The sequence below is a fragment of the Bufo gargarizans genome, chromosome 2 (assembly GCF_014858855.1).
Source record: "Bufo gargarizans isolate SCDJY-AF-19 chromosome 2, ASM1485885v1, whole genome shotgun sequence".
Taxonomy (NCBI): domain Eukaryota; kingdom Metazoa; phylum Chordata; class Amphibia; order Anura; family Bufonidae; genus Bufo; species Bufo gargarizans.
The window spans coordinates 235,400,619-235,413,747 of record NC_058081.1 but is presented as its reverse complement, the minus strand read 5'-3'; positions in this window follow the sequence as shown (position 1 = coordinate 235,413,747).

The window sequence follows — 13,129 nt, the reverse complement described above, 5'->3', positions numbered from 1 at the left end:
ATGTGATGATCACACACTGCACTATATACATTACACACATGTATACATCACATACTGCGCTGTCACCTTCTTCTGCAGGTCTACCTTGATGTCTGGTCTTTAGGCTTCAGTCAGATCCTCCACCGCCATGCTTGCGCCGTGTGCCCGACACAACCAGGAGCTGGCCCCTCCTCCTTTCATCTCCCGCTGGCTTCTCCTACAGCAGGGCGCTCTATCGCTCCAATCTTAACAATCAGGGGCGTAGCTAGAAATGACTGGGCCCCATAGCAAAATAAATTATGGGCCCCCCCTCCCGGATCTCTCACCCCACAGACATCCCCCCTTCAGTGTCGTCCACAGACATCCCCCCCTTCAGTGTCGTCCACAGACATCCCCCCCTTCAGTGTTGTCCACAGACATCCCCCCTTCAGTGTCGTCCACAGACATCCCCCCCTTCAGTGCCGTCCACAGACATCCCCCTTCAGTGCCGTCCACAGACTTCCACCCTTCAGTGCCGTCCACAGATATCCCCCCTTCAGTGCCGTCCACAGATATCCCCCCTTCAGTGCCGTCCACAGATTTCCCCCCTTCAGTGCCGTCCACAGATATCCCCCCTTTAGTGCCGTCCACAGATATCCCCCCTTCAGTGCCGTCCACAGATATCCCCCCCTTCAGTGCCGTCCACAGATATCCCCCCTTCAGTGCCGTCCACAGATATCCCCCCTTCAGTGCCGTCCACAGATATCCCCCCTTTAGTGCCGTCCACAGATATCCCCCCTTTAGTGCCGTCCACAGATATCCCCCCTTTAGTGCCGTCCACAGATATCCCCCCCTTCAGTGCCGTCCACAGATATCTCCCCTTCAGTGTCCTCCACAGATATTCCCCTCTTCAGTGTCCTCCACAGATATCCCCCCCTCCCAGAGCCCCTTCCTAGCTAATTTATTCACTGCACTTGCCTCTGAAATTGAAGAGAAGCGCCGCCGTAATCTCGCACAGGCGCACTGGCAGAGGCCTGTGCGAGATTACAGCGGGGCTTCTCTTCAATTTCAGAGGCAAGTGCAGTGAATAAATTAGCTAGGAGGCGGGGCTGGGCGGAGATATTGCAGGCGCCGTTCGCAGCGCGGGCCACATGACACGGCTTCGCGGGCCGCATTTGGCCCGCGGTCCGTAGGTTGGGCATCACTGCTCTAGACATATGGACTATTTATGCAGGAAAAGTGCCTGGTATATATATCGTCTGCTACACAAAAGTCGACCGAAAGCTTGATAAAGATTGTGCACAGCTCATGTTGAAGACACATTTCTGTTTATCCGAATAGTTTTTCTCGAAATCATTGTCTTCCCATATTTAAACGGATCGGAGATTCAAAATAATGGACTCACACCCTTGAATGCTGCTAGTGAATGGGAATAATGCAAATAATCCAACTAGCTTTATTTATCGATTTTATTGATATGATTTTATTGGCATGATTTTATTATGAGTGTTATATAATGGATTTTATTGATTGAAATTGTAGTATGTATTAATATTTAACATTGACCTAGCACATAGTTCTAATTAATAAATTCATTATTGGTCACAAAATCCGGGAGTGCCCAGTACTTCTGTTTTTTATATAGTAAAGACATGTATTTAATAGAGTTGAGCGAACACCTGGATGTTCGGGTTCGAGAAGTTCGGCCGAACTTCCCGAAAATGTTCGGGTTCGGGATCCGAACCCGATCCGAACTTCGTCCCGAACCCGAACCCCATTGAAGTCAATGGGGACCCGAACTTTTCGGCACTAAAAAGGCTGTAAAACAGCCCAGGAAAGGGCTAGAGGGCTGCAAAAGGCAGCAACATGTAGGTAAATCCCCTGCAAACAAATGTGGATAGGGAAATGAATTAAAATAAAAATTTAATAAATAAAAATTAACCAAAATCAATTGGAGAGAGGTCCCATAGCAAAGAATCTGGCTTCCCGTCACCCACCACTGGAACAGTCCATTCTCAGATATTTAGGCCCCGGAACCCAGGCAGAGGAGAGAGGTCCCGTAACAGAGAATCTGGCTTCATGTCAGCAGAGAATTAGTCTGCATGTCATAGCAGAGAATGAGGCTTCACGTCAGCCACCACTGCAACAGTCCATTGGCATATATTTAGGCCCAGCACCCAGGCAGAGGAGAGAGGTCCCGTAACAGACAATCTGGCTTCATGTCAGCAGAGAATCAGTCTTCATGTCATAGCAGAGAATCAGGCTTCAAGTCAGCCACCACTGCAACAGTCCATTGTCATAAATTTAGGCCCAGCACCCAGGCAGAGGAGAGAGGTCCCGTAACAGACAATCTGGCTTCATGTCAGCAGAGAATTAGTCTGCATGTCATAGCAGAGAATGAGGCTTCACGTCAGCCACCACTGCAACAGTCCATTGGCATATATTTAGGCCCAGCACCCAGGCAGAGGAGAGAGGTCCCGTAACAGACAATCTGGCTTCATGTCAGCCGAGAATCAGTCTTCATATCATAGCAGAGAATCAGGCTTCACGTCAGCCACCACTGCAACAGTCCATTGGCATAAATTTAGGCCCAGCACCCAGGCAGAGGAGAGAGGTCCCGTAACAGACAATCTGGCTTCATGTCAGCAGAGAATTAGTCTGCATGTCATAGCAGAGAATGATGCTTCACGTCAGCCACCACTGCAACAGTCCATTGGCATATATTTAGGCCCAGCACCCAGGCAGAGGAGAGAGGTCCCGTAACAGACAATCTGGCTTCATGTCAGCAGAGAATTAGTCTGCATGTCATAGCAGAGAATGAGGCTTCACGTCAGCCACCACTGCAACAGTCCATTGGCATATATTTAGGCCCAGCACCCAGGCAGAGGAGAGAGGTCCCGTAACAGACAATCTGGCTTCATGTCAGCCGAGAATCAGTCTTCATATCATAGCAGAGAATCAGGCTTCACGTCAGCCACCACTGCAACAGTCCATTGGCATAAATTTAGGCCCAGCACCCAGGCAGAGGAGAGAGGTCCCGTAACAGACAATCTGGCTTCATGTCAGCAGAGAATTAGTCTGCATGTCATAGCAGAGAATGATGCTTCACGTCAGCCACCACTGCAACAGTCCATTGGCATATATTTAGGCCCAGCACCCAGGCAGAGGAGAGAGGTCCCGTAACAGACAATCTGGCTTCATGTCAGCAGAGAATCAGTCTTCATGTCATAGCAGAGAATCAGGCTTCACGTCAGCCACCACTGCAACAGTCCATTGGCATATATTTAGGCCCAGCACCCAGGCAGAGGAGAGAGGTCCCGTAACAGACAATCTGGCTTCATGTCAGCAGAGAATCAGTCTTCATGTCATAGCAGAGAATCAGGCTTCACGTCAACCACCACTGTAAGAGTCCATTTTCATAAATTTAGGCCCAGCACCCAGGCAGAGGAGAGAGGTCCCGTAACAGAGGATCTGGCTTCATGTCAGCAGATTATTAGTCTGCATGTCATAGCAGAGAATGAGGCTTCACGTCAGCCACCACTGCAACAGTCCATTAGCATATATTTAGGCCCAGCACCCAGGCAGAGGAGAGAGGTCCCGTAACAGACAATCTGGCTTCATGTCAGCAGAGAATCAGTCTGCATGTCATAGCAGAGAATGAGGCTTCAAGTCAACCACCACTGCAACAGTCCATTGTCATAAATTTAGGCCCAGCACCCAGGCAGAGGAGAGAGGTCCCGTAACAGAGGATCTGGCTTCATGTCAGCAGAGAATCAGTCTGCATGTCATAGCAGAGAATCAGACTTCACGTCACCTAACATTGGAACAGTCCATTGGCATATATTTAGGCCCCGGCACCCAGACAGAGGAGAGGTTCATTCAACTTTGGGTAGCCTCGCAATATAATGGTAAAATAAAAATAAAAATAGGATTGAATGAGGAAGTGCCCTGGAGTCCAATAATATATGGTTAAGGGGAGGTAGTTAATGTCTAATCTGGACAAGGGACGGACAGATCCTGTGGGATCCATGCCTGGTTCATTTTTATGAAAGTCAGCTTGTCCACATTGGCTGTAGACAGGCGGCTGCGTTTGTCTGTAATGACGCCCCCTGCCGTGCTGAATACACGTTCAGACAAAACGCTGGCCGCCGGGCAGGCCAGCACCTCCAAGGCATAAAAGGCTAGCTCTGGCCACGTGGACAATTTAGAGACCCAGAAGTTGAATGGGGCCAAACCATCAGTCAGTACGTGGAGGGTGTGCACATGTACTGTTCCACCATGTTAGTGAAATGTTGCCTCCTGCTAACACGTTGCGTATCAGGTGGTGGTGCAGTTAGCTGTGGCGTGTTGACAAAAGTTTTTTACATCTCTGCCATGCTAACCCTGCCCTCAGAGGAGCTGGCATTGACACAGCTGCCTTGGCGACCTCTTGCTCCTCCTCTGCCTTGGCCTTGGGCTTCCACTTGTTCCCCTGTGACATTTGGGAATGCTCTCAGTAGCGCGTCTACCAACGTGCGCTTGTACTCGCGCATCTTCCTATCACGCTCCAGTGCAGGAAGTAAGGTGGGCACATTGTCTTTGTAGCGTGGATCCAGCAGGGTGGCAACCCAGTAGTCCGCACAGGTTAAAATGTGGGCAACTCTGCTGTCGTTGCGCAGACACTGCAGCATGTAGTCGCTCATGTGTGCCAGGCTGCCCAGGGGTAAGGACAAGCTGTCCTCTGTGGGAGGCGTATCGTCATCGTCCTGCCTTTCCCCCCAGCCACGCACCAGTGATGGACCCGAGCTGCGTTGGGTGCCACCCCGCTGTGACCATGCTTCATCCTCATCCTCCTCCACCTCCTCCTCATCCTCGTCCTCCTCGTCCTCCAGTAGTGGGCCCTGGCTGGCCACATTTGTACCTGGCCTCTGCTGTTGCCAAAAACCTCCCTCTGAGTCACTTCGAAGAGACTGGCCTGAAAGTGCTAAAAATGACCCCTCTTCCTCCTCCTCCTCCTCCTCCTGGGCCACCTCCTCTTCCATCATCGCCCTAAGTGTTTTCTCAAGGAGACATAGAAGTGGTATTGTAACGCTGATAACGGCGTCATCGCCACTGGCCATGTTGGTGGTGTACTCGAAACAGCGCAACAGGGCACACAGGTCTCGCATGGAGGCCCAGTCATTGGTGGTGAAGTGGTGCTGTTCTGTAGTGCGACTGACCCGTGCGTGCTGCAGCTGAAACTCCACTATGGCCTGCTGCTGCTCGCACAGTCTGTCCAGCATGTGCAAGGTGGAGTTCCACCTGGTGGGCACGTCGCATATGAGGCGGTGAGCGGGAAGGCCGAAGTTACGCTGTAGCGCAGACAGGCGAGCAGCAGCAGGATGTGAACGCCGGAAGCGCGAACAGACGGCCCGCACTTTATGCAGCAGCTCTGACATGTCGGGGTAGTTGTGTATGAACTTCTGCACCACCAAATTCAGCACATGCGCCAAGCAAGGGATGTGCGTCAAATTGGCTAGTCCCAGAGCTGCAACGAGATTTCGCCCATTATCACACACCACCAGGCCGGGCTTGAGGCTCACCGGCAGCAACCACTCGTCGGTCTGTTGTTCTATACCTCGCCACAACTCCTGTGCGGTGTGGGGCCTGTCCCCCAAACATATGAGTTTCAGAATGGCCTGCTGACGTTTACCCCGGGCTGTGCTGAAGTTGGTGGTGAAGGTGTGTGGCTGACTGGATGAGCAGGTGGAAGAAGAGGAGGAGGAAGCCGAGAAGAAGGACGTGGCAACAGGAGGCAAAGAATGTTGCCCTGCGATCCTTGGCGGCGGAAGGACGTGCGCCAAACAGCTCTCCGCCTGGGGCCCAGCTGCCACTACATTTACCCAGTGTGCAGTTAGGGAGATATAGCGTCCCTGGCCGTGCTTACTGGTCCACGTATCTGTGGTTAGGTGGACCTTGCTACAGATGGCGTTGCGCAGTGCACACTTGATTTTATCGGATACTTGGTTGTGCAGGGAAGGCACGGCTCTCTTGGAGAAGTAGTGGCGGCTGGGAACAACATACTGTGGGACAGCAAGCGACATGAGCTGTTTGAAGCTGTCTGTGTCCACCAGCCTAAATGACAGCATTTCATAGGCCAGTAGTTTAGAAATGCTGGCATTCAGGGCCAGGGATCGAGGGTGGGTAGGTGGGAATTTACGCTTTCTCTCAAATGTTTGTGAGATGGAGAGCTGAACGCTGCCGTGTGACATGGTTGAGACGCTTCGTGACGGAGGTGGTGGTGGTGTTGGTGGTACATCCCCTGTTTGCTGGGCGGCAGGTGCCAACGTTCCTCCAGAGGCAGAGGAAGAGGCCGAGGCGGCAGCAGCAGAAGAGGTAGCAGGGGGAGCCTGAGTGACTTCCTTGGTTTTAAGGTGTTTACTCCACTGCAGTTCATGCTTTGCATGCAGGTGCCTGGTCATGCAGGTTGTGCTCAGGTTCAGAACGTTAATGCCTCGCTTCAGGCTCTGATGGCACAGCGTGCAAACCACTCGGGTCTTGTCGTCAGCACATTGTTTGAAGAAGTGCCATGCCAGGGAACTCCTTGAAGCTGCCTTTGGGGTGCTCGGTCCCAGATGGCGGCGGTCAGTAGCAGGCGGAGTCTCTTGGCGGCGGGTGTTCTGCTTTTGCCCATGCTCCCTCTTTTACTACGCTGTTGGCTCGGTCTCACCACTGCCTCTTCCTCCGAACTGTGAAAGTCAGTGGCACGACCTTCATTCCATGTGGGGTCTAGGACCTCATCGTCCCCTACATCGTCTTCCACCCAGTCTTGATCCCTGACCTCCTGTTCAGTCTGCACACTGCAGAAAGACGCAGCAGTTGGCACCTGTGTTTCGTCATCATCAGAGACATGCTGAGGTGGTATTCCCATGTCCTCATCATCAGGAAACATAAGTGGTTGTGTGTCAGTGCAGTCTATGTCTTCCACCGCTGGGGAAGGGCTAGGTGGATGCCCTTGGGAAACCCTGCCAGCGGAGTCTTCAAACAGCATAAGAGACTGCTGCATAACTTGAGGCTGAGACAGTTTCCCTGGTATGCATGAGGGTGATGTGACAGACTGATGGGGTTGGTTTTCAGGCGCCATCTGTGCGCTTTCTGCAGAAGACTGGGTGGGAGATAATGTGAACGTGCTGGATCCACTGTCGGCCACCCAATTGACTAATGCCTGTACCTGCTCAGGCCTTACCATCCTTAGAACTGCATTGGGCCCCACCATATATCGCTGTAAATTCTGGCGGCTACTGGGACCTGAGGTAGTTGGTACACTAGGACGTGTGGATGTGGCAGAACGGCCACGTCCTCTCCCAGCACCAGAGGGTCCACTAACACCACCACGACCATGTCCACGTCTGCGTCCCTTACTAGATGTTTTCCTCATTGTTATGGTTCACCACAACAACAAAAATATTATTTGGCCCAATGTATTGTATTCAAATTCAGCGGGATATAAATTTGAGGCCTAGTATTTAGGCGCTGGGTGACCGGTATGGATTTACTAACAGAATTAGACTTGGAAATGCACAGTAGCGTGTGTGTGAAGTTATTCTGAATGACCCTATGTGCACCTTGAATATTATATACCCTTTTAGGGATAGATTTCAAATAGCTCTGATATAGCAGGAACCACTAAATTATGAAATTGCTAAATTGGGAATTGTATTTCAACCCAGAACAAAAAATGTGCTTTGACGGACACTAAATAACTTTCCCAGCCACAACAGGACAGCGGTAACGAGAGATTTAGTGGGATATAAATTTGAGGCCTAGTATTTAGGCGCTGGGTGACCGGTATGGATTTACTAACAGAATTAGACTTGGAAATGCACAGTAGCGTGTGTGTGAAGTTATTCTGAATGACCCTATGTACACCTTGAATATTATATACCCTTTTAGGGATAGATTTCAAATAGCTCTGATATAGCAGAAACCACTAAATTATGAAATTGCTAAATTGGGAATTGTATTTCAACCCTGAACAAAAAATGTGCTTTGACGGACACTAAATAACTTGCCCAGCCACAACAGTACAGCGGTAACGAGAGATTTAGCGGGATATAAATTTGAGGCCTAGTATTTAGGCGCTGGGTGACCGGTATGGATTTAGTGACAGAATTAGACTGGGATATGGCCAAAAAATAACCACACTATTGCTGGTTAAATGCACTTGGTGATGGGCGCAGCTTGCCCCTGATTTAGTATATGGCCAAAAAATGAACAGACTATTGCTGGTTAAATGCACTTGGTGTGATAGCTTGACCAACCACACTACTGAGGGTTAAATGCACTTGGTGACGGGCGCAGCTTGCCCCTGATGTAGTATATGGCCAAAAAATGAACAGACTATTGCTGGTTAAATGCACTTGGTGACGGGCGCAGCTTGCCCCTGATTTAGTATATGGCCAAAAAATGAACAGACTATTGCTGGTTAAATGCACTTGGTGTGATAGCTTGACCAACCACACTACTGAGGGTTAAATGCACTTGGTGACGGGCGCAGCTTGCCCCTGATGTAGTATATGGCCAAAAAATGAACAGACTATTGCTGGTTAAATGCACTTGGTGTCACAGCTTGACCAACCACACTACTGAGGGTTAAATGCACTTGGTGACGGGCGCAGCTTGCCCCTGATGTAGTATATGGCCAAAAAATGAACAGACTATTGCTGGTTAAATGCACTTGGTGACGGGCGCAGCTTGCCCCTGATTTAGTATATGGCCAAAAAATGAACAGACTATTGCTGGTTAAATGCACTTGGTGTGATAGCTTGACCAACCACACTACTGAGGGTTAAATGCACTTGGTGACGGGCGCAGCTTGCCCCTGATGTAGTATATGGCCAAAAAATAAACAGACTATTGCCGGTTAAATGCACTTGGTGTGACAGCTTCACCCTGATGTAGGCTTTAGCCAAAAAACAACCATACCATTGAGGGTTAAATGCACTTGGTCGCAGCTTGTGCTGGCGCACCACAAGACACAAAATGGCCGCCGATCACCCCAGAAAAATGTGACAAACGGTCTGGGCAGCCTAAAAACAGTGAGCAATTGAGTATCAGCAGCTCAATGACCCACAGCTGCAGATCGATTAATAATCAAGTCCTTTAGAGGAGTTAATCTGCCTAATCTCGCCCTACTGTCGCAGCCGCAACCTCTCCCTACGCTAATCAGAGCAGAGTGACGGGCGGCGCTATGTGACTCCAGCTTAAATAGAGGCTGGGTCACATGGTGCTCTGGCCAATCACAGCCATGCCAATAGTAGGCATGGCTGTGATGGCCTCTTGGGGCAAGTAGTATGACGCTTGTTGATTGGCTGCTTTGCAGCCTTTCAAAAAGCGCCAAGAAAGCGTCACAAAAGCGCCAAGAAAGCGACGAACACCGAACCCGAACCCGGACTTTTACGAAAATGTCCGGGTTCGGGTCCGTGTCACGGACACCCCAAAATTCGGTACGAACCCGAACTATACAGTTCGGGTTCGCTCATCCCTAGTATTTAATAATAATAATATAACTATGAGTAACATGAAAATACCATATATAAGTTAGTAGAATAATAACAGTAATTATATTGTTATATTTTTAAATAAATTGCACCAGAATCGCACTGATATTGCAGAGGTCTGATGCGTTTTGTGCTCCAATGGATATCTTAGTTAGCATTATATTTAGACAAATTAGGATTTCTTTATATATGATTGCATTCATTTGTTTTTAGAGATTTTATTATAATTATGTGTATTAGATTTACAGGTTGAAACTGACCGAAAACCATTAAATTATTGTGTTTAAATAAATTATGTTAGGGCTCTTTCACACTTGCGTTGTCCGGATCCGGCGTGTACTCCATTTGCTGGAATTACACGCCGGATCCGGAAAAGCAAGTGAACTGAAAGCATTTGAAGACGGATCCGTCTTCAAAATGCGTTCAGTGTTACTATGGCAGCCAGGCCGCTATTGCTGGTTGCCATAGTAGTAGTGGGGAGCGGGGGAGAAGTATACTTACAGTCCGTGCGGCTCCCGGGGCGCTCCAGAATGACATCAGAGCGCCCCATGCGCATGGATGACGTGCCATGTGATCACGTCATCCATGCGCGTGGGGCGCCCTGACGTCACTCTGGAGCGCCCCGGGAGCCGCACGGACGGTAAGTATACTGCTCCCCCGCTCCCCACTACACTTTACCATGGCTGCCAGGACTTTAGCGTCCCAGCAGCCATGGTAACCATTCAGAAAAAGCTAAACGTCGGATCCGGCAATGCGCCGAAACGACGTTTAGCTTAAGGCCGGATACGGATTAATGCCTTTCAATGGGCATTAATTCCGGATCCGGCCTTGCGGCAAGTGTTCAGGATTTTTGGCCGGAGCAAAAAGCGCAGCATGCTGCGGTATTTTCTCCGGCCAAAAAACGTTCCGGTCCTGAACTGAAGACATCCTGATGCATCCTGAACGGATTTCTCTCCATTCAGAATGCATTAGGATAAAACTGATCAGGATTCTTCCAGCATAGAGCCCCGACGACGGAACTCTATGCCGGAAGAAAAGAACGCAGGTGTGAAAGAGCCCTTATTTATAATTCTAAAGAATGGACAACTTATAGCAACCATTAAATTATTGTGTTTAAATAAATTATGTTATTTATAATTCTAAAGAATGGACAACTTATAGCAGCAAAATGAGCTAAAACAAAAATACCAGTTTAAAAATACTTGTAAAAAGAATCGTATCACAAAAAAGACCCAATTTGCAAAGAGATCCATTCCACAAAAAAGATCCATACCGGGTCTTATTTTAAATTACAACTCCTATATAAAAGGTGATTTAATGGGAGACCTACACCCACTGAGGAAGGGGTCATAGATACCCTGAAACGCTTCTGGTGAGAGAAGCTACACGAATACCCTGTGCCTAAATCCCCATTGCAGGACCGTCCGCCGCGTGAGTGGAAATTGGAAAGTTACAACGCTTGACCCGATACAATAAGGAAGGGCCTCACATGTCAAACAACACTACCAACGTGGGAGACAAGACGGACATTACCTGTAAGATATCGTTCCATACCAACCTTCGTCCAGAGTGACATTGGGGTGGAAGCGAGGCACAAGGTAGGATCATTTCAAGTTATGCCAGCATATATCTATAACATTTAAACTGACAGTAGAGGAGTTCAGCGGGACGCCGCTGTTACTTCAATAGAGCGGGACACCACTTCAAGCGACTTTTACCGTTGTGGAACAAAAGATCTGCAAAACTGCAATAAGATATTATTCTAATATTCTAAGTCAGTATTAAGTTAAGTGTGATCACCCTACAAATTTAACATTATTTTGGGATCGCACCATCTCGATACAGTTATAGTATCGCTACATCTATACCAGCAGATATATTGATGTATGGACTGGATTTTGTTTGAAGTTTCAATAGGGGTAAAGTACTATTTTAATATTGGTGTTACATCCTGCTACCTTAATATTGGTGTTTATATGTTGCTATTTGACTGACTGCTGCTATCTATTCTGAACATATTAGCCACCATATTTTAGATTGAATATTTATTGCACTTGTTGTTTATTTTATTCATTTTATTATTTATTCACTTATTTATTTACAATCACTATATCATTTTATTAGTTTTATTATATATTAAATTACAAGATGGTTCCAGCATCCTGAGAGTGCCCAATTTTTTCTAGATATATTATTATATATTTAGAATATATTATATTTGTAAATATATTATGGCAGTAGTAGTTTCCCACATATTATGCATTCATATATATCAGAAATATGATTTTATTTATATATATATATATATATATATATATATATATATATATTAGTAATTACATATTTTTTACAATTACCGCCAAAAATATGAAATATATGCATTTAATTTAGCCTCTATTTCTGAAGTGTTTCGGATTCGGATTCAGATTCACAACCTTCTACATTACAACCCAGATAGTTAAAATATAGAGCTGCATTGGCAGTTACAAAAAAAAAAAATAATAATAGTAGCTGGCCATACAGCTCTATAATGTAGTGGTTAATATGCTTGGATATAGTGTAGAAGGTTGTGAGTTTGAATCCTGCTAGAAACTTTTCAGAAATAGAGGTTAAATTAGGTTTAAATACACTGGGTGTCCCCAAGCACTGACTCCATATATGGACATGGCTGTATATAAAGTCAGAGCAGGGACTCCTAAGCCAAATTAGGTTCAGGACACCCTCCCCTCTTCAGAGCAGGGGGTGCCTGGTTTAAAGCTTGGGTTCTCCTATTGACTTCCATTGTGCTCGGGTGCTCGACCAACACCACTCAATACTTCTCTGCAATGTTCAACTGTGTAGTGCAGTCCTAGATTGGAAAGTCAGTCCGTCTCAGTAATGTGGTGGGTGCTATTATGAAATTAGGTTCAAGACACCCTCCCCTCTTCAGAGCAGGGGGTGCCTGGTTTAAAGCTCGGGTTCTCCCATTGACTTCCATTGTGCTCGGGTGCTCGACCAACTCCACTCAATACTTCTCTGCAATGCTCAACTGCGTAGTGCAGTCCTAGATTGGAAAGCCAGTCCGTCTCAGTAATGTGGTGGGTGCTAAAAGAAATATAACCTTTACTGACTTTGTCAAAGCACAGCCCTTAAATGGTATACATGGTATAAATGGTCATGCACCTCCTGCAGGAATCCAATGCTTCTTTGGATTCAGAGGTTGGTTTTTAGCAAGGTTTCTTTTCTGGCAGCTTGTCTGTATGACACACCAACAGCACCATCCATGTATTTACTCCTTTCAGGCTTGCCAGGAACTACCCACTAGCTAAGGGAGAGTGAGACCAGACCACCACCCAGAAACTGTTACTAAGGACATATTCAGCCTTTTGGAATACACAGTGCAAAGTAAAGTCACATTAGACATGCTACCAGTGTAAGTGAATAGTTAACAACTTTAACAGAGAACCATAGCATTAACTCTTTAGCAGCAAACCAGCAGGCCATTGGAGATGAAGATTTGTCCAAAATTTAGACTTTCTATTTAACCAGTACTGAGAATGTATATCTCCTCTTGCTGGCATAGTATGATACATTCACACATCTGGCATTCATAGCTAACATGATTTATCTGTGTGGGTGTTCTCCATGTTCTTGTGGAATGTAACAAGTAAGTT